Raw genomic sequence first — 23920 nt, 5'->3', positions numbered from 1 at the left:
CCACAGACCGCAGAGCGGCTGTTCGGCAAGCAAGAGCACAAGCCAAAAAGCGGAGGGAACACGAAAAAGATTAAGGGGGCTCGGACGAAACCGAGTCGGCACCCTCCGCATAAAACTTGCAATACTAAAAGCAAGCATATGATATATTTGCGTGGACTAACTTTGTCCTTTTTATGATCATTTCCATGAACATTTGCCAAAAAACCTCCGCCCAACTTTGCCAAGTTGCCCGGAGGCTTGGGGCCTACTGTCGGAGTAATTGGACACGGATACCCCGAAGACGGCGAGACAATATTTCAAGACATCGGGGCTAGCAAAGCCCCTCAGTCTACCTGCCGGCTGCCGACTGCGCCAACCAGCCGGCTGCCGACTGCGCCAACCAGCCGGCTGCCGACTGCGCCAACCAGCTGGCTGCCGACTGCGCCAACCAGCCAGCTGCCGACTGCAGCCCGACCCGACATCAACAAGACACCGACGAGATGGCCATACCGCGGACAAGACAACCGTACCGCGACGACATCATGTACAGTGTCACTTGTCCCCTGGCACTATTTATGAAGTGACCCAGGGGACAAGCATGACATGCACCATGCCTTACCCATGCCTACCCACATAGCTTACATAGTAAGCTAGCCCACACTATAAAAGGGGCACTCATCCATCCATCCAGGAGGATGGACACTCACGCACACTCACGGCCGCAAGCCATGGCCATACATGGCCGGCCACTAGCATACCACATACATGCATTTACCAAGTTAGATGCCTATGGCACTGATCCCAGATACAGCTCCAGGAGCAACTCTGTACTAGATATATCAGATACACTCAGACATGCAGCAGTAGGAGTATTATCTCTACGGAGAGCTCCAAAGCTGGGTAAACCACCGCGTGCTACTCGCATACCCGCTCCCGGGCCTATCAGCAGCAGTCTTACCCACACACTAAGCCCTTGTGGCATCTGTCGACTCGCAAGCCCCCCGTGAGAAATACCACGACACTCCTCCATGCGTATTGCGCGCATGACTCTAGGTCAACCCCTTGTGATGGTTGCCCGTCCATCCTTCACTGTCTTCATTATGACTTCTCGATGCTCATTGTAGTCTAGATGAAATACTTTAACCTTCATCGCATGTCCACCAATCATGTACTTTGCGAGGTAATCTTGAGTGAACTGCTTTACGAACCACTGTGAACAAAGAAGATTCAGACATTGTTGTCTAACAACTCATTATGGGTAGTAAAAAGAGAAGGCTGCAGAGTTTGTAGTTACCATCCTACAGCTCATTGTTGTATTGAATAGAGCATAAACAAATAATTTTCCTTCCACCATTCATATCTTTTTGCTAATAATCCTTATCAGTTTCCTCACTTGATGCTTGTTCATAAATATCTCATTGCCCCGTACGCAAAAAGGGTCGATGTGTGGATCCTTGCCAAGGGCATATGTACCTACAAGCAACAAGCCAATATTAGAAGCTAACAAGTGTCCAGGCTTGGATCTATATGCACTACATTATGGAACGACGGTGGGAGTACAAGCCGAGGGATGAAGCTAACCTCAGCGAAAAATGGTGGCCACTCCCGTTGTTGTCCTGCATAAGTAGTGGAAATGCTTGATAAGTACAAAAACCTTAACATCAAACAAATATAGCAAAGGTAAACAACATCATCTCCAAATGATAGCTTGAATGTGTTGGTTTCCGCATGCTGTTAAAGCAGATATAAAATGGAAGGCAATGTTATCGACAGCAGGCTTGACAACCATCAAATATTGCAGTTCAAACGGTATTGTTGAAAATGAATAGAACGTAGGTAATGCTTAAACATCACACTAGATAAACGTGTAAAACTGAAATAAAGGGCATGTGTTAACTACACCAGGAATAACTGGAACCAAATATAGCCGTTCAAACTGGTATTGATGTAGTCGAGCAGCACAGTTCCGACTTGCACATAATGAACAACACATTGTGAATGACTAAAATAAACAAGGCATAAGTGACTAGTATAACAACCAAATATAGCCATTGAAAACTGGACAGAGTCTCACTACAACCAACCTAACAAGCAAATACAGATAAACATGGCATATGCTTGAATACTGGACAAATGATCACTTGAATCAACCTAACAAGCAGATACAGATAAACAAGGCATCTGCTTGATAACTGTACAAATGCTAAAAAAGCAACCTAACAACCAAACACAGATAAACAAGGCATCTGCTTGATAACTGGACAAATGCTCACTGCAACCAAACTAAGAACCAAATACATATAAACAACCTAATATGGCCATTGAGTGCGAAACGATATACGCTGCCCCCCTTGAGTTTCTTTACAGAGACAACATAGACCTACATGAGTGCCCTGTTAAATTTTGGAATTATTCCAGGTTCGTTTGGCCTTTTTTATACATTAATTGAGTTTCTGGTCATTTAATGTGCATAATTCAAATTTGAACTACAAGCACATGCTCCCGTGCACCAAAGTTGGTTGAAAAATCACATGTGTGTCCTCGGGTGAATTTCTAGGTCCCATGCAAGAAATGGGAATGAAATTCAAACATCTGGGCATCGTGGCTCGGCCGAGAACATTGAGAAACTTGGTTTTAAAATTCTTGTAAATCCAAAACATGTTTGAAAATCATGAAACTTGGCATGGGGTCATGTCATGGTACCACCATGTTGTGGTAAAAAAAATTGGCCGAATAGGAACAAGTTTTGGTATAAGCTTCTTGCAAACCGGAGCTTCTCTCAAGAAGGCTCGTGGTTCTGGGAGGGAACGTGTCACCTTTGTGTGCATAATTCAAATTTGAAATACAAGCACATGCTTTAGTGTACCGAAGTTGGTTGAAAAATCACATGTGTGTCCTCGGGTAAATTTCTAGGTCACATGCAAGAAATGGGAATGAAATTCAAACATCTGGGCGTCATGGCTCAGCTGGAAACATTGAGAAACTTGGTTTTTTTAATTCTTGTAAATCCAAAACACGCATGAAAATCACGAAACTTGGCTTGGTGTCATGACATGGCACCAACATGTTGTGGTAATTTTGCTATCCGATTTGGGAAGGCGCACACATTAACAATCAACAAAGTCATTTTGGAACAAGTGTTGTCACGTTACAATCGGAAACACAAGTATTATTGAAACCGTGGGCGTTCTATTTACCATGTACGTGCCGCCACGCGTCCCCTTATTTTGTTAGCTAGGAGGCGCCATGCAGGGTAGCTATTTGAGTACGAGAGGCGTGCAATCAGACCCCTGCGCGTGCTTATCAGGAGGAGAGCCCTTTGACCTCCATCTTCCGTCCACCTCTCTCCCAAGGTCTCCATTAATGGCGCTCGAGCCTCTGTTTAATGGCGTGGCTATGTCTCAGTCGACTGAGATTTAAGAGAGAAAAAGAAAATCTAAAAAGAAAATTTTGCACAGATCTTGATGTAAGATCTGACGGACCTATATAGCATCTAGTGCGACTTGCGACTTATAGCAAGACTAATGAATATATAAGGACGATAGTGGATAATAATTGTCTTACATAATTAAGAAGATAATTAAAAAATCCACATGCGGCTACGCCCGAAATACACAAGGGCAAAAGAAGATGGAAGACAACGATCTGGCTCGCTGATCTCTACGTTCTTGATGCGTTGCTGCAGGCCACGGGAACTAGTCTCCGCGGCGAGTGGTGATGAGCTATGTCGTGTCCTCAAGACGCTGCTTGAGAGCATCCATGGATGTCTCCACCAGCCTTTGGCGCTCAATGCGGAGCATGTCATTCTTGTCCATAAGTTTCTTGATGATGGCGCCGGTCCTCTTCAACAAGGCACTGGTCTCGTCCCGCTGCTCTGCACTTCAGATGATCTTCGCCCTCAGTAGGTCGCGCTCGGCCCGGAGCCTCTCATTGCCCTCCCTTAGTTGTCGGATGACGCCGGTAGCCTGTTCAAAGGAGGCTTTCATGTCGTCCTACAACCTCACCCAGCCGGAGTTCTGATCTATCTGGCTATGGACTATCGCATGCATGCGCCTGTAAGAGTCGTCGCCTGCCCGTGAGACATTTTCCAAGGCCACTGCGGCGCGGCGGGACATCTCTGCTGCTTCCGTGGCGCGGCCGGACCAGTATGCTACATCGACGGTGCGGCGGGACCTCTGTGCTGCTTCGGCGGCACAGCAGGACCTGTGTGCTGTTGGGGAACATAGCAGAATTTAAAATTTTCTACGCATCACCAAGATCAATCTATGGAGTTATCTAGCAACGAGGGAAAGGGGAGTGCATCTACATACCCTTGTAGATCTCGAGCGGAAGCGTTCAAGAGAACGGGGTTGATGGAGTCATACTCGTCGGGATCCAAATCACCGATGACCGGTCGGACCCCTTGCGTTCGGCGTTAAGTCGGTCGGACTGCTTGAAGACCCAACAATCTCTATGGGTATGGTTTGCAGGCTTCTCGGGGGTACTATGTATTTGACATATGCTATCCAAAATTTTGTTTAGGTTGGATAGCTCGTCACTGTTGTCCTTGAGGGGCAGTGTTTTACTACTCGGCCGAGAGCTTTTGAATTCGGCGTTGACCGTCATGCTATTTGGGCCATTTTCCTTATTCCGGCGCTGATCTTTTCTGCGTCGTGATTTCCCATTTCCATCCCTGACTTTGGATGTACTCGGCACCTCTGCGTTCAACACACGTACGGTTGGGAAGAAGTCTCCTCCTTCTTGATCTAGCAAGGGGGAAGGAGAGGTTGATGGAGATCCAGCAGCACGACGGCATGGTGGTGGAAGCAACGGTGTTCTCGGCAGGGCTTCGCCAAGCTCAACGAGAGGGAGAGGTGTCACGGGAGGGAGAGGGAGGTGCCAGGGGCTAGTGTGCGGCTGCCCTCCCTCCAACCACTATATATAGGGCCCCTAGGTTGGGCGCCGGCCCTAGAGATTGAATCTCAAGGGGGGGCGACGGCCAAGGGGGGTGGCTTGCCCCCCAAGCCAAGTGGGGCGCCCCCCACCCCTAGGGTTTCCAACCCTAGGCGCAGGGGAAGGCCCAAGGGGGGCGCACCAGCCCACCATGGGCTGGTTCCCTTCCCCACTTCAGCCCATGGGGCCCTCCGGGATAGGTGGCCCCACCCGGTGGACCCCCAGGACCCTTCCGGTGGTCCCGGTACAATACCGGTGACCCCCGAAACTTTCCCCATGGCCAAAACTGGACTTCCTATATATGATTCTTTACCTCCGGACCATTCCGGAACTCCTCGTGATGTCCAGGATCTCATCCGGGACTCCGAACAACTTTCGGGTTACCGCATACTAATATCTCTACAACCCTAGCGTCACCGAACCTTAAGTGTGTAGACCCTACGGGTTCGGGAGACACGCAGACATGACCGAGACGACTCTCCGGTCAATATCCAATAGCAGGATTTGGATACCCATGTTGGCTCCCACATGCTCCTCGATGATCTCATCGGATGAACCACGATGTCGTGGATTCAATCAATCCCGTATACAATTCCCTTTGTCAATCGGTACGTTACTCGCCCGAGACTCGATCGTCGGTATCCCAATACCTCATTCAATCTCGTTACCGGTAAGTCACTTTACTCGTACCATAATGCATGATCCCGTGATCAACCACTTGGTCACATTGAGCTCATTATGATGATGCATTACCGACTGGGCCCAGAGATACCTCTCCGTCATACGGAGTGACAAATCCCAGTCTCGATTTGTGCCAACCCAACAGACACTTTCGGAGATACCCATAGTGCACCTTTATAGTCACCCAGTTACGTTGTGACGTTTGGCACACCCAAAGCACTCCTATGGTATCCGGGAGTTGCACAATCTCATGGTCTAAGGAAATGATACTTGACATTCGGAAAAGCTCTAGCAAACGAACTACACGATCTTTGAGCTATGCTTAGGATTGGGTCTTGTCCATCACATCATTCTCCTAATGATGTGATCCCGTTATCAATGACATCTAATGTCCATAGTCAGGAAACCATGACTATCTTTTGATCAACGAGCTAGTCGAGGCTCACTAGGGATGTGTTGTGGTCTATGTATTCACACATGTATTACGATTTCCGGGTAACGCAATTATAGCATGAACAATAGACAATTATCATGAACCAGGAAATATAATAATAACCATTTTATTATTGCCTCTAGGGCATATTTCCAATAGTCTCCCACTTGCACTAGAGTCAATAATCTATTTACATTGTAATGAATCGAACACCCATAGAGTTCTGGTGTTGATCATGTTTTGCTCTAGGGAGAGGTTTAGTCAACGGATCTGCTACATTCAGGTCCATATGTACTTTACAAATATCTATGTCTCCATTTTGAACACTTTCACGAATGGAGTTGAAGCGATGATTGATATGCCTGGTCTTCCTGTGAAACCTGGGCTCCTTGGCAAGGGCAATAGCTCCAGTGTTGTAACAGAAGAGAGTCATCGGGCCCGACGCATTGGGAATGACTTCTAGGTCAGTATGAACTCCTTCACCCAAATTGCTTCTTGTGCTGCCTCCGAGGCTGCCATGTACTCCGCTTCACATGTAGATCCCGCCACAACACTTTGCTTGCAACTGCACTAGCTGACTGCCCCACCATTCAAAATATACACGTATCCGGTTTGTGACTTGGAGTCATCCAGATCTGTGTCGAAGCTAGCATCGACGTAACCCTTTACGACGAGCTCTTAGTCACCTCCATAAACAAGAAACATATCCTTAGTCCTTTTCAGGTACTTCAGGATGTTCTTGACCGCTGTCTAGTGTTCCATGCCGGGATTACTTTGGTACCTTCCCACCAAACTTACGCCAAGGTTTACATCAGGTCTGGTACACAACATAGCATACATGATAGACCCTATGGCCAAGGCATAGGGGACGACACTCATCTTTTCTCTATCTTCTGCTGTGGTCGGGCATTGAGCCGTGCTCGTACCTTGCAACATAGGTAAGAACCCCTTCTTTGACTGATCCATATTGAACTTCTTCAATATCTTGTCAAGGTACGTACTCTGTGAAAGACCAATGAGGCGTCTCGATCTATCTCTATAGGCCTTTATTGAAAAACACTTGTTCAAGTAGGCCTTTATGCTTTCCAAGAATTCTATATAATTTCCCATCAACAGTATGTCATCCACATACAATATGTGAAATGCTACAGAGCTCCCACTCACTTTCTTGTAAATGCAGGCTTCTCCATAAGTCTGCGTAAACCCAAACGCTTTGATCATCTCATCAAAACTAATGTTCCAACTCCGAGATGCTTGCACCAGCCCATAGATCGAGCGTTGGAGCTTGCACACCTTGTCAGCATTCTTAGGATTGACAAAACCTTCCGGCTGCATCATATACAATTCTTCCTTAAGGAAACCATTAAGGAATGCCGTTTTGACGTCCATTTGCCATATCTCATAATCATAGAATGTGGCAATTGCTAACATGATTCAGACGGACTTCAGCTTTGCTACGGGTGAGAAAGTCTCATCGTAGTCAACCCCTTGAACCTGTCGATAACCCTTAGCGACAAGCCGAGCTTTATAGATGGTTACATTACCATCCGCATCTGTCTTCTTCTTAAAGATCCATTTATTTTCTGTGGCTCGCCGATCATCGGGCAAGTCAGTCAAAGTCCATACTTCGTTTTCATACGTGGATCCTATCTCGGATTTCATGGCTTCTAGCCATTTGTCGGAATCTGGGCCCGCCATCGCTTCTTCATAGTTCGAAGGTTCACCATTGTCTAACAACATGATTTCCAGGAAAGGGTTGCCGTACCACTCTGGTGTGGAACGTGTCCTTGTGGACCTACGAAGTTCAGTAGCAACTTGATCTGAAGTTTCATGATCATCATCATTAACTTCCTCTCTAGTCGGTGCAGGCACCTCAGGAACATTTTCTTGAGCTGCGCCACTCTCCGGTTCAAGAGGCAATACTTCATCAAGTTCTACTTTCCTCCCACTTACTTCTTTCGAGAGAAACTCTTTCTCTAGAAAGGATCCATTCTTGGCAACAAAGATCTTGCCTTCGGATCTGAGGTAGAAGGTATACCCAATAGTTTCTTTAGCGTATCCTATGAAGACGCATTTTTCCGACTTGGGTTCGAGATTTTCAGGTTGAAGTTTCTTGACATAAGCATCGCATCCCCAAACTTTTAGAAACGACAGCTTAGGTTTCTTCCCAAACCATAATTCATACGGTGTCGTCTCAACGGATTTCAATGGAGCCCTATTTAAAGTGAATGCGGCAATCTCTAAAGCATAGCCCCAAAATGACAGCGGTAGATCGGTAAGAGACATCATAGATCGCACCATATCCAATAGAGTGCGATTACGACGTTCGGACACACCATTACGCTGAGGTGTTCCAGGCGGCGTGAGTTGTGAAACTATTCCACGTTTCCTTAAGTGCATGCCAAATTCGTGACTCAGGTATTCTCCCCCACGATCTGATCGCAAGAACTTGATTTTCCTGTCACATTGATTCTCAACCTCACTCTGAAATTCCTTGAACTTTTCAAAGGTCTCAGACTTGTGTTTCATTAAGCAGACATACCCATATCTACTCAAGTCATCAGTGAGGGTGAGAACATAACGATAGCCACCGCGAGCCTCAACACTCATTGGACCGCACACATCAGTATGTATGATTTCCAATAAGTTGGTTGCTCGCTCCATTGTTCCTGAGAACGGAGTCTTGATCATTTTACCCATGAGGCATGGTTCGCACATGTCAAATGATTCGTAATCAAGAGACTCCAAAAGTCCATCTGCATGGAGCTTCTTCATGCGTTTGACACCTATGTGACCAAGGCGGCACTGCCACAAGTATGTGGGACTATCATTATCAATCTTACATCTTTTGGTATTCACACTATGAATATGTGTAACATTACGCTCGAGATTCATTAAGAATAAACCATTCACCAGCGGGGCATGACCATAAAACATATCTCTCATATAAATAGAACAACCATTATTCTCGGATTTAAATGAGTAGCCATCTCGAATTAAACGAGCTCCTGATACAATGTTCATGCTCAAAGCTGGCACTAAATAACAATTATTGAGGTTTAAAACTAATCCCATAGCTAAATGTAGAGGTAGCATGCCGACGGCGATCACATCGACCTTGGAACCATTCCCGACGTGCATCATCACCTCGTCCTTTGCCAGTGTCCGCTTATTTCGCAGCTCCTGCTTTGAGTTACAAATGTGAGCAACCGCACCGGTATCAAATACCCAGGAGCTACTACGAGTACTGGTAAGTTACACATCAATTACATGTATATCACATATACCTTTAGTGTTTCTGGCCTTCTTGTCCGCTAAGTATTTGGGGCAGTTCCGCTTCCAGTGACCACTTCCCTTGCAATAAAAACACTCAGTCACGGGCTTGGGTCCATTCTTTGGCTTCTTCCCGGCAGCTTTCTTACCGGGCGCGGCAACCCCCTTGCCGTCCTTCTTGAAGTTCTTCTTACCCTTGCCTTTCTTAAACTTAGTGGTTTTATTCACCATCAACACTTGATGTTCCTTTTTGATCTCCACCTCTGCTGATTTCAGCATTGAATATACTTCAGGAATGGTCTTTTCCATCCCCTGCATATTGAAGTTCATCAGAAAGCTCTTGTAGCTCGGTGGAAGCGACTGAAGGATTCTGTCAATGACCGCGTCATCCAGGAGATTAACTCCCAACTGAGTCAAGCAGTTATACAACCCAGACATTTTGAGTATGTGCTCACTGACAGAACTATTTTCTTTCATCTTACAACTGAAGAACTTGTCGGAGACTTCATATCTCTCGACCCGGGCATGAGCTTGGAAAACCATTTTCAGCTCTTCGAACATCTCATATGCTCCGTGTTGCTCAAAAGGCTTTTGGAGCCCCGGTTCTAAGCTGTAAAGCATGCCGCACTGAACAAGGGAGTAATCATCAGCACGTGACTGCCAAGCGTTAATAACGTCTTGGTTCTCTGGGATGGGTGCGTCACCTAGCGGTGCTTCTAGGACATAATCTTTCTTGGCAGCTATGAGGATGATCCTCAAGTTCCCGACCCAGTCCGTATAGTTGCCGCCATCATCTTTCAGCTTGGTTTTCTCTAGGAACGCGTTGAAGTTGAGGGCAACATTAGCGTGGGCCATTTGATCTACAAGACATATTGTAAAGATTTTAGACTAAGTTCATGATAATTAAGTTCATCTAATCAAATTATTCAATGAACTCTCACTCAGACAGACATCCCTCTAGTCATCTAAGTGAAACATGATCCGAGTCAGCTAGGCCGTGTCCGATCATCATGTGAGACGGACTAGTCAACATCGGTGAACATCTTCATGTTGATCGTATCTTCTATACATCTCATGCTCGACCTTTCGGTCTTCCATGTTCCTAGGCCCTGTATGTACATGCTAGGCTCGTCAAGTCAACCTAAGTGTATTGCGTGTGTAAATCTGGCGTACACCTGTTGTATTCGAACGTTAGAATCTATCACACCCGATCATCACGTGGTGCTTCGAAACAATGAACCTTCGCAACGGTGCACAGTTAGGGGGAACACTTTCTTGAAATTATTACGAGGGATCACCTTATTTAAGCTACCATTGTTCTAAGCAAATAAGATGTAAAACATGATAAACATCACATGCAATCAAACAGTGACATGATATGGCCAATATCATTTGCTCCTTTTGATCTCCATCTTCAGGGCGCCATGATCATCATCGTCACCGGCATGACACCATGATCTCCATCATCGTGTCTTCATGAATTTGTCTCGTCATCTATTACTTCTACTACTATGGCTAACGGTTTAGCAATAAAGTAAAGTAATTACATGACGTTTATGTTGACACGCAGGTCATAAATAAATTAAGACAACTCCTATGGCTCCTGCCGGTTGTCATACTCATCGACATGCAGTCATGATTCCTATTACAAGAACATGATCAATCTCATACATCACATATATCATTCATCACATCCTTTTGGCCATATCACATCACATGGCACATGCTGCAAAAACAAGTTAGACGTCCTCTAATTGTTGTTGCAAGTTTTTACGTGGCTGTTATAGGTTTCTAGCAAGAACGTTTCTTACCTACACCAAAACCACAATGTGATATGCTAATTTCTATTTACCCTTCATAAGGACCCTTTTCATCGAATCCGATCCGACTAAAGTGGGAGAGACAGACACCCGCTAGCCACCTTATGCAACTAGTGCATGTCAGTCGGTGGAACCAGTCTCACGTAAGCCTACGTGTAAGGTCGGTCCGGGCCGCTTCATCCCACGATGCCGCCAAATCAAGATAAGACTAGTAACGACAAGTAAATTGACAATATCGACGCCCACAACTGCTTTGTGTTCTACTCGTGCATAGAAACTACGCATAGACCTAGCTCATGATGCCACTGTAGGGGAACGTAGCAGAATTTAAAATTTTCTACGCATCACCAAGATCAATCTATGGAGTTATCTAGCAACGAGGGAAAGGGGAGTGCATCTACATACCCTTGTAGATCGCGAGCGGAAGCGTTCAAGAGAACGGGGTTGATGGAGTCGTACTCGTCGTGATCCAAATCACCGATGACCGAGTGCCGAACGGACGGCACCACCGCGTTCAACACACACATGGTTGGGAAGACGTCTCCTCCTTCTTGATCCAGCAAGGGGGAAGGAGAGGTTGATGGAGATCCAGCAGCACGACAGCATGGTGGTGGAAGCAACGGTGTTCTCGGCAGGGCTTCGCCAAGCTCAACGAGAGGGAGAGGTGTCACGCGAGGGAGAGGGAGGCGCCAGGGGCTAGGGTGCGGCTGCCCTCCCTCCCCCCACTATATATAGGGCCCCTAGGGGGGGCCGGCCCTAGAGACTGAATCTCAAGGGGGGCGCCGGCCAAGGGGGGTGGCTTGCCCCCCAAGCCAAGTGGGGCGCCCCCACCTCTAGGGTTTCCAACCCTAGGCGTAGGGGAAGGCCCAAAGGGGGTGCACCAGCCCACCAGGGGCTGGTTCCCTTCCCCAATTCAGCCCATGGGGCCCTCCGGGATAGGTGGCCCCACCCGGTGGACCCCCGGGACCCTTCCGGTGGTCCCGGTACAATACCGGTGACCCCCGAAACTTTCCCGATGGCCGAAACTGGACTTCCTATATATGATTCTTTACCTCCGAACCATTCCGGAACTCCTCATGACGTCCGGGATCTCATCCGGGACTCCGAACAACTTTCGGGTTACCACATACTAATATCTCTACAACCCTAGCGTCACCGAACCTTAAGTGTGTAGACCCTACGGGTTCGGGAGACATGCAGACATGACCGAGACGACTCTCCGGTCAATAACCAACAACGGGATCTGGATACCCATGTTGGCTCCCACATGCTCGTCGATGATATCATCGGATGAACCACGATGTCGTGGATTCAATCAATCCCGTATACAATTCCCTTTGTCAATCGGTACGTTACTCGCCCGAGACTCGATCGTCGGTATCCCAATACCTCGTTCAATCTCGTTACCGGCAAGTCACTTTACTCATACCGTAATGCATGATCCTGTGATCAACCACTTGGTCACATTGAGCTCATTATGATGATTCATTACCGAGTGGGCCCAGAGATACCTCTCCGTCATACGGAGTGACAAATCCCAGTCTCGATTCGTGCCAACCCAACAGACACTTTCGGAGATACCCGTAGTGCACCTTTATAGTCACCCAGTTACGTTGTGACATTTGGCACACCCAAAGCACTCCTACGGTATCCGGGAGTTGCACAATCTCATGGTCTAAGGAAATGATAATTGACATTCGGAAAAGCTCTAGCAAACGAACTACACGATCTTTGAGCTATGCTTAGGATTGGGTCTTGTCCATCACATCATTCTCCTAATGATGTGATCCCATTATCAATGACATCTAATGTCCATAGTCAGGAAACCATGACTATCTTTTGATCAACGAGCTAGTCAACTAGAGGCTCACTAGGGACGTGTTGTGGTCTATGTATTCACACATGTATTACGATTTCCGGATAACATAATTATAGCATGAACAATATACAATTATCATGAACTAGGAAATATAATAATAACCATTTTATTATTGCCTCTAGGGCATATTTCCAACATGTGCTACTACTTCTGCGCGGCGGGACATGTCGGCTGCTTTCGCGGCAAGGTGGGACATCTCTCATGCTTCCGCTTCCATGCTTGCCTCTCCCTGGTGGTAATCTCTCAACCTAGAAGTTACACTAGCCATGGCAGATGCAAGGGAAGGATGCTGAATGACTTGTTTGTTTTTGTGGATGAGGAGTTGAGGAGGAATGTGTAGTTATCTTGGCATAGTATAACCGAGTACTAATACACTACTAAGTGGGAATCCATTTAGGTTGTGATCGGTGTGAATAGGTTTGCAATTAAATATAACATGGTAGTACTACCTTCTTTCCGGTTTATAGGGCTCAATTCAAAAATCTCACCAACCAAGGTAGATGATGAGTGGTGGAATTTTTTTTGTAGTTTGCAATGTGATGAGATGCAAGCTCAAAATTTATTGATGGTTCTAGTTTCGAAGTGAGGCACTATTCCCGGATGGCGTAACGTGGGCACGTGTTCTCGGCCATGGTGTAGCATATGCCATGGTGGTTCTTTTTCTACTGTTGTGTACGTTCAATAACTGGCACCGTCGGATACATATCTTACGGTTATTGGGGCGTTCGACGGGAATAGCCTCGTGGCGAGCTATAGACTAGTCCAGATGCATTAGACCTTTCTCTCGGGACTTCTCGCACGCACCATCTCTAGCTGCCTAGGTCGATGCCACCCACATACACTTGTACTCTGAGTTTAGTACATTATACAGGAACAGAAGAGGTGCATGCATGCACTCGTCCTCTCTCACACACGCATCTGTAGCTACGAATTGTAGTGTTCTCAACCATCCGATTGGCTCTATCATAGGTTTCACGTTGCTCCTTGGACTTGAGATTGAGAAGTTTAAAATGCGGAGGCTAAGCTGGAGGCACGAGGTTTTGGTTAATGTGCGGGCCGCACATGGCACCAACATGACACGAGCTTCGTCTGCCTGGTGCGGAGTCGGGTGAGTTATCCAAGTGTAGACACAACCAAGCCCACCTTGGTATATGCGCCTCGACTTATGCACAGAGAAATCACGATCATAGGGAGTACTACTAGTAGTAGTACTACTTTGATGTGTCGCGTCAACTCGCACAAGTATGCAACACTTCCTGAACAAACAAGCATATAAGCTATTGCCGTTATACTTCTTACCCAAAGGATCTTTATATCCAACACACACACAAAATATCCGTTCGACTGTTGGAAATTACTTTAACTCCTGATCTGATGTCGAAGTAAGTGTTGCATCGCCACCAAAACCCACCATCTCTTAAGCTAAAGTAGACCGAGCAAACCCCTATATTAGCATATTACTAAGACAAACAGAAGGCACTATAGAATCATTTAGGACGTGAGCTTGTCAATCTGAATGTGGAGGGACACCAGCTTAGCCCCGGCCAGCAGCTTGGGCGGAACTGTGAAGAAGGTCAGCTCCTACACGGCGATGTCACTGGGATCCTTGCTGCTTGTCACCTCCATTTCCACGTTGACAGCGTCGGTCCTACCTTCGGGCTCCCCGGCGGGTCGTTCACCCATAGCTTGGCCACATAGTGCGGCAGTGGGGATGCCCCTGCTCTGATGTAGACGACCGACACGGCGATAGGTGCGCCGATGTCGAGCACACCACTGACCAAGAAAACGTGCGGCCGTCCTCCTCCAGGAATAGCAAGAGTCGTGGCTCTCACAGTGGCACTTGCAGCTGGAGCACCTTGCCGTACTGGATCCTGTGCATGGGCATGGGATGCACGGTGCTGATGTGGTGGGAGAGAGCTGGCGGCAGGCCTTCATAGCCACAGATGGGCATGGGCATTCGCAGGGCATGAGTGGACACACGCTCTGGTGATCGGCAAGCTTGTGGTAAGTGACGTAGAGCCCACAGCCTTCGTGCGGGCACTCCACCCTCACCGAGGAGAGTGCGACATCCACCGCCGTGTTCCGCATGTCGAAGCCACTACTGCCCTCGCACTTCTGGCACTGCCACTGGTTCTCGGGGCGCTCGACGCGGCAGTCCACGCAGGCCAGGTGCCCTCCCTTGCACTGCACGAATCAATCGATTGGCACATCAATCAAGAAACCTGCACCTTGCTCGATCAGCCGAACGAACGAGGTGTATTCGAACCTGATACACTGGAGGCTTCAAGGGGCAGAGGCACAAGGGACAGTGGAGCAAGCTGAGGTCCATCTTCGGGTCTTGTTCCGTCTGCATGATCTCGCCCTCCTCGTGCACAACCATCTCTCGCTTTAGGGTCGGGGCATTACAAAGCTTTAGCGTCACATATTCATACTACTTTAAGGTGCATTAAATCAACACATGTAATTATCAAAGAGTCACAGCATGCATGCATGCATTGTAATTAATGCATCGGTAAATGCAAATTATTGAAATATATCGAGTGCAGTGCTTTGATGTGTCGCGTCAACTCGTACAACAACGAGAAGTTTGATTACTACAACGCCCTCTCCCTCGTGGACTGAGCTCCGGTGCCTTAACTGCACCTGCCTTTGGTTGTATGACAGGTGGGCCACCCACCCGCTGGGCCCATCTATCATACACGCAAAGGCAGGAGCAGTAAGTCAATGAAGTTGCATCCCTCCCTCGCCCATGAGCGTGGTGGCTGGTTGGACTAGGAGAAGCTTTCGCTACACGCTCTCCCTCCCGCACGCGGTGGACATACAGCAGTTCATTCAATGTCAGATGGCTAGAAGCATACTATAGTACTCCTCCATTGCAGTAGTACTCCATAATTGTTTGACTTCCCGAAGAGGCAAAGAGCCCAGCGCAGCCTGGATGCTCGTGTGGCAGTTTCATGTGTAGAGTAGTCTAGGATAGCGTGTACCGTGCCTCTAAGCTTAAAATCATTGGGGTCGTCTCCATGCTATGAGGCCGTCTCGAAGCATTTTTTATTAAAATACTCTTCTGGCACTACCTATCATCCTGGTGATTGTAGTTTGCACGCTCATCTGGTCAAGACAGGAATATATTGTGGTGGGGTAAATGTTAGAGGTTGCAGCGAATATATTGTACACTGCGGGTATTTCAGCCAAGTTTACAAGTAAGCATGTGGGGCCAGTGCTATGATGTGTCACGTCAACTCATACAACAAGGAGAAGCTTGATTTTACTACTACACGCCTTCTCCCTTGCCCATGCGCGCGGTGGCTCGCAGATGAGGACATGCTTTTGCTTATACTATAACAAGCTACCCCTCCCGCATGCGGTGGACGAACATGCAGTGGTGGATTCGATACTGTAGAAGTAGTAGTAGTAACATCATTGTTCGTCTTCTCGAAGAGGCGAAGAGCCAAGCGCAACCTGAACGTGGCAGTTGTGAACCTTGGAGCACGCATATAGCTAGGCTCTTGCATGAGACAAAATTGCTATGTGAGCCTTGTAAACCGGAAAGGAGTACTTGCCTTTCTAGAGATTTCAACAAGTGACTAGACTACACCAAGACGGAGTACATATGGAGCAAAATGAGTGAATCTACACCGTAAATAAATACGTAGTTCTCTCGTTTTCCTCTCCGCCTTGGTCGCGGTGCACAATATTGAGTATACTAGTACTGACTAGTCTCTTTTTGACACGCATTTACGTGTTTTTAACATAGTACAGACGCAAGAGCTCATATACACGCGCATACATTCACCCCTATGAACGCACACATGCACACCCTACCCCTATGAGCACCTCCAAAAGACTGAGTCGGCATATCATCTTGAAATATATGAAGTCACCATAGGCACCTCGCCGTCGACGGGAACGTCTCCTGACATGCATTTACATTGATACGTCTTGAATGCCAAGGAGGGAGAGGGTAGCGGTTCCCGAGACATTGAATGGTCAATGATGCATCCTCAATTAGCATGCAGAGGCAATTAATTGGAGAAGGAGAATAGAGCCAGCACGATGTGAATGGAACAGAGTTTGGACTCTCATATAAAGGTGCCCCACCACTCCAATCCATCTACTCCTAGTCTCTGCGCAACACTACTCAATCCAATCCAAGACCAAGTGACCAGAAGCCACAAGCACCTATGGAGGCGATGGACGCGAGCGGCAGTCGGCTGTGCCAAATCATCCAAGACGCCGGCCTACGGCCCCGCACCACGCAGCGTTTCCAGATGGTGCTTATGACCGTCGACGTCGTAACCCTCGCTGATGCCGTCTTCGCCTCTCGCATGGATGACATGATGGTCCACTCCATCCGCAAGTTCACCGTCGTCAAGAAGCACGCAAATGACCTTGCCGTACTGCTCCAGCCCGCGCGCCCAGGCTCCTCATTGCCTGCCACCCTCATCGGCCTCCATGGTGACAAACTCTTTCAAGCCCTGGTGGCCCTGCAGGTGCCGGAGGTCGCGACGAAGAATGTGCACCTCGAGGCCGCGCTCGTCGTGCAGTGCCTCGCCATGCTAGAAACCGTCGACCTGCACATCCACGTCTACGAGGAAATCGTTTACATAGGCCACTACAAGGCCAGCAAGGATAGAAAGGCGTTGGCCTTCTTCCAGCGGCTGTAATCTTTAGACACCATTGTTCAGAAGCACGTTGACCTAGCCACGAAAGCCGTTGCTACTTAGCCACCGTTCGGTGGGTCGGCGCCCTGAGTCGAGGAGGTGGACGTCATCAATGGATACATCTCTTCTTCTTGCCTCCTGTAACCAGCACTGCATCGCCTCATGGCCTTAATGTTTAATTAGTATATTACTCCCTTCATTCCCAAATATAAGTCTTTCTAGGGATTCCAGCAAGTGACTACATACGAAGCAAAATGAGTGAATCTACACTCTAAAATATGTCTACATACATCCGTATGTTGTATTCCATTTGAAATATCTAAAAAGGCTTATATTTAGGAACGGAGGGAGTATATGGCATTATTATTCCAGTCGTAATGTTTTCACTGTGAGGTGGGGCCGCAGTTGAGCAAACTAACCATAGGCAAATCCCCACCATACCCACCGGGCGTCGACAGAGTTTAGAATTAGAAGAGAGAAACGAGGGAGAAGAGCTAGCTGTAGCACAGACGCTGTTGTCAGATGGGACTCATGTTGATAGAACAGGAGTACTGAGCACTCGTACCTCTTTTTTTGAGGGGAAAAGTAGTCGTCTGTCTAGTACCACTAGTTGGGTGCGTGCGACCTATACCTGACATCACTTTAGGTCTCCTTTTCAAACCACTGCTATGCTTCACAATACATATTTTTTCACGCATTTATCCTCCTAGGCTATTTCCACGTGCTCCCTTTTGCCGACATGTGGGACATAGAGCATCTGGGTCGTAGTGCATGCACAACTCAGAGCATATGCCGAGGTACTTTACATTTCAGACCTCGTGAATTACATGCAAACCCCCCGCAGAAGAATAAATAAATAAATAAATTACTACATGAAACCGGATTATTTTTGTAGAAACCGGAGCACGTTCATTAAATTTTGGACATAACATGTTTATAAAAAACAACCGGACCTAAACCAGTCTAAGGGCCTCTTTGATTCGCGGGATACTAAAAACACAGGAATGGGGAAAGTATGATGGAGATGAACCGATACGAGAAGAACTCTAACTCAGTTAGAGGTTAGAGTTAGATTCTAACCCTAAACTAACCCTGAACTAACTCTAAACCAAAGAGGTGTATGGATGGCAGGATTAGATTGACAATAAATGCTCTTTCTCAATCCTTTGACTACTTTGGACCCTATTTCCTGCCGGATTTGGTGTGGCCGGCTCTTGTGTGGCACCCTCCCGCTCACAATTGACATAAACGATCCATCTTTACAAATCAAGCATGCAAAACATGATAGATTTTACTTTGTCCATAAAAATGAGATATCCCACTTAAACATACAAGTCATCAATCAAGCTTCACAAAAAAACACTCCATGAAACAAAGCATGAGCTAACTCATCACGGAAGTCATTCACGATAGGAAGGGAGCCTGGAGCCCCTCACGCACCCAGGGAGGAGCTCTTCATTGTTGCTTTGGAGGAAGGCTCTGTAGATCCCAAGCCCCGGGAAACCCTCCAACACCGGCGCTTGCGAGTTGAGGTCGACACCGACATGGGTAGCAGGGCCGCTTGCAGAAGACTGCGAACCGAATCTTTTGGCCTCTAGAAATAATGCAAGCCTGAAACTGAAATACCTAGAAAGGTGAACTGAATCTTTGGGCCTCTAGAAATAATGCAAGCCTGAAACTGAGATACCTAGAAAGGCGAACTGAATCTTTGGGCCGCTAGAAAGATTTATTACCTCCTCAAGCAGCATCAAACAATTCCATGCGAGCACCACAAATCTATACTGAGTTTAATCAGGATCTACTTTTCCAAATCAGAATTAGTGCTAGAATGAGCAAGATCAATGATATGGTTGTGAGACAAAGAAGGAACAAACAAACTCACCCCTCTCGTGACCTCCCTGGTAGCTACGCCGGTGCCGCGCACGACAGAGGGAGAAAAATGACCAGTGAAGGGGGAGCAGGGAGAGCTTTGAAGGTCGGAGGGAGAGGGCGGCCGGAGGAGAGAGAGGGCTAGCAGTGGAGCGGCGCTTGGTCGAGCAGCAGAGCAGCGCTTGGGCGGGCGGCCTGATGGGGAACAGAGAGGAGTCGTGCGAGGGGGCAGAGGGAGCGATCTAGTGCGGGCAGGGGAGATTTTTTTAGTTCTCTTTTAGTGGGCCCGACGAGAACTAACCCAATTAGAACCTCTCCACCAGGCTAGTTTTTTTAGCTGGTTTAGAGAAAACTAGCTCAAACTAACCCCTCTTGTTTGGATAATTTGAGGCTATTTCAACCCAAACTAGCACTAACTCAGGGATCCAAACAAAGAGGAGTAGTACTATACATGCTACAGTCTGGACCGCAGCACATTGTTTTTTATGGCCATATCACCACATTGTTTTCTACTACTGCTTCACTGGGCTGCCATGGTTCGCACTGCTGGTTCACTGGGCTGCAGTTGTTCACACTCCTCCGACGTGAGTAGTATATACTGCATGATTCTTTGCTCCTTCTTAGTACGTACTTCGCCGACATGTGGGAGAGCCAGCATCCGTGTCGACGTGTCATGCACCTAATTAGAGTGCAGAACGGAAGGGGGGCATCACCCCGGTCGTAGTGCTAGTAATTCATGACTATAGTGAGTAGTCATATCACAAGTCTTTCCAGCAGTAACGCGCCATCAAATCGCACAGCCTGACCTTTCCAGCAGTAAGTTGAATCCACTACTCCCTCACCCTCCCCGCCTCTCTATCAAACTGCCTACGCAAAAACTGCCACGCGTACTGCCCAGGAAAAGCCCCGCCCTCAACTTTTAACTACGCGAAAATTGTTCGAGCTTGTTCATTCTATATAAATACTAGTATTGTATGTTTATTCACTCGTGGGGTTGTTCAATGAATGGAGGGCCGGGGATCACAAGTGAACAATACTACTACTAGTAGTAAGTAGGAGTCGTAAAGTTAGTCACCTTAAATAGAGAGTTTCTTTTCTTTAATGCAACATACACAAATTGAAACGCTTGTTGTGGAGAGAGAAAGATAATCACACGACTATATATGTACACAGGGGCCTGAGCGCTTGCTTTACTAGGGTTGCTCTCTTCATTCTCTCATCCTCTCCATATCTAAACAAGACAGCGGTAGCGACATTTTCTCTCCGCTCACCGCTGGTCACAGATCCGGCTAGATCCCTTCGGCCGGTGTTTGTAGAGGACTAAAAGGTGCATCGTTCATGCGGTCATCGTCGACGAGGGAGGAAACCCACAGCTGCCGGCGGGGCCCGATCCTCTGCTTGTGACGTTCTCTCTGACACAGCCCCGGCTTGGGAGGTCCTCTGACCCTTCTTCCTCCTTGCCGTATTGCGCGCAGATCGGACCTGCTGCCGCTGACATCCTGACGACCCTTAGTGTAACGCCCTCGATGCGGCTATATCTCCCACGTGTCGAAGCACGACTTAGAGGCATAACCGCATTGAAAGCAATGTCGCAAGGGAGGTAATCTTCACACAACCCATGTAATCCATAAGGGAAAAGATACATAGTTGGCTTACAATCGCCACTGCACACAATACAGGAATAAAGCATTACATTCATCCAAATACACTCAAGGTACGACTATGCAACCAAAATAAAAGAAGACTACCCCAAATGCTACACAGATCCTCGATCATCCGACTGGGCTCCACTACAGATCAACTAGAACGAAACAACACAAAGGACAAGATCTTCATCGAGCTCCTCCTTGAGCTCGGTTGCATCATCTGCACGGGTTCATCAGCACCTGCAAACTGGTTTTGGAAGTATCTGTGAGTCACGGGGACTCAGCAATCTCACACCCTCACGATCAAGACTATTTAAGCTTATAGGTAAGGTAAAGGTATGATGTGGAGCTGCAGCAAGCGGCTAGCATATTTGGTGGCTAGCATACGCAAATGAGAGTGAGAAGAGAAGGCAAAAGCATGGCCGAGAAACTATGATCAAGAAGTGATCCTAGAACAACCTACGTCAAGCATAACTCCAACACCGTGTTCACTTCCCGGACTCCACCGGAAAGAGACCGTCACGGTTACACACGCGGTTGATGTATTTTAATTAAGATCAACTTCAGGTTTTCTACAACTGGACATTAACAAATTCCCATCTGCCCATAACCGCTGGCACGGCTTTTGAAAGTTCAAATCCCTGCAGGGGTGTCCCAACTTAGCCCATCACAAGCTCTCATGGTCAACGAAGGATATTCCTCTCCCAAGACGATCCGATCAGACTCGGCATCCCGGTTACAAGACATCCTCGACTATGGTAAAAAAATCTAGCAAAGCCACCCCGAATGTGCCGACAAATCCCGATAGGAACTGCACATATCTCGTCCTCAGGGCACACCGGATTGTCCAAGGTTCCGGTAGGCTAGCCCAGAGTTGCCCCTGGTGGCCACAGGCAGCTGACAGGTTGGACCAACACTCAGAGGAGCACTGGCCCGGGGGTTTAAATAAAGATGACCCTTGAGCCGGCCGACTCAAGGGAAAGAAAAGGCTAGGTGGCGAATGGTAAAACCAATGTTGGGCCTTGCTGGAGGAGTTTTATTCAAGGTGAACTGTCAAGGGGTTCCCATTATAACCCAACCGTGTAAGGAACGCAAAATTCGGGAACATAACACCGATATGACAGAAACTAGGGCGGCAAGAGTGGAACAAAACACCAGGCATTAGGCCGAGCCTTCCACCCTTTACCAAGCATATAGATGCATTAATTAAATAAGAGATATTGTGATATCCCAACAAAATAACCATGTTCCAAACATGGAACGAACCCAATCTTCACCTGCAACTAACAACGCTATAAGAGGGGCTGAGCAAAGCGGTAACATAGCCAAACAACGGTTTGCTAGGGCAAGGTGGGTAAGAGGCTTGGCTTAACAATATGGGGGGCATGATAAGCAAGTGGTAGGTATCGTAGCATAGGCATGGCAAAAGAGCGAGCATCTAGCAAGCAAATATAGAAGTGATTTCGAGGGTATGGTCATCTTGCCTGAAATCCCACAAGGAAGAAGAACGAGTCCATGAAGAAGACTAATGGACGTAGTTGAACGGGTCCTCACAAATGCGACATTATCGGAACCAACCCGAAGAAGCCACACCGGAAAGAAGCAAACAGCATAGTAAACAACCACCAGATCGACATGGCATGATGCGCAAACAATTATGACGCATGTCCGGTTTAATATGCATGGCATCGCAAAGTGCACAAGCAATCCTACAAATTAAGTGGAGCTCAATATGCAACGAGTTGCATATTGGCGAAACACCACATTCATTTATTTAGTTCGATCTCGTTTATGTACCCAACAATATTAAATGTTGATAAACATGGCAAGAGATGAAGCATAATGAAACTATCTATCTAGGCAAGCTTAAATGAGGCCGGAACAACAAAACAACAAGTCCGGAGACTCCTCATATGCATATATTAGGTTTGGTACTGTTCTGCCCTAAACACAATTTTAGGGTTGTTAAACATGCAAAGAAAGGTCACCATGTCAAACTAGGCATTTTTCTACCCCATTTACATATAAAGATTATTTAAAACCGAGCTACGGTTATTAAGTTATGAATTAAAGCATTTTAACATGGCATAGGAGCAAATTTAATCAAACAACATTTTAAACATTTCAAACATAGATGAAAGTTGGAAATTATGAATCTAGACAAAATTCTAAGCAAGTTTCATATATAACTTGTTTTAATACAATGCACCATTTGAGAGATAAAATATGCATGAACAACAGGGGGTTTCTGTAACATAGTCGTGTCTGGAATAAAGGCTAAAATCGCAGGCAGGAAAAAAAATGATCTGGGCCAAAACTGGTTGGCCCAACAGAGAAAAAAAAGGAGGGCGCTCGGGGGGCGGCCTCACCCATGGGCCTGGCCCAGTTCGAAGGGGAAGCAGGCCGACCTGGCAGGGCACGCTGGGCCTTGGCGCTCGGGGAAGGGTCAACGCGGGCGGGACGAGGCGCGCTGCTCTCGTCTTGGAAGCAGAGGTCACAGGCGGCGGAGGACCTGGCGCTGGCGTCTCCCGGCGACGAGGATGGGGCAAATCCAGGTGGAGGCGACCAGGAACAGGGCGCGGGCGTGGATCCGACGGCGGGGGTTCCATTCTCGGCGCCGGAATGGAGGCGGGATGCACCGGCAGGGGAGCTTGGAGCTTCGAGTGGCTCGGGCGCGATGCAGATGCAGAGGAGGCTGGAGATGTTCGTGGAGGTTGGGAATGGACGCGGTGATCTCCGGCAGTACC

This window comes from Triticum dicoccoides, chromosome 1A, assembly GCF_002162155.2.
Source record: "Triticum dicoccoides isolate Atlit2015 ecotype Zavitan chromosome 1A, WEW_v2.0, whole genome shotgun sequence".
Classification (NCBI taxonomy): Eukaryota; Viridiplantae; Streptophyta; class Magnoliopsida; order Poales; family Poaceae; genus Triticum; species Triticum dicoccoides.
Note: the sequence above shows the minus strand (reverse complement) of the source record.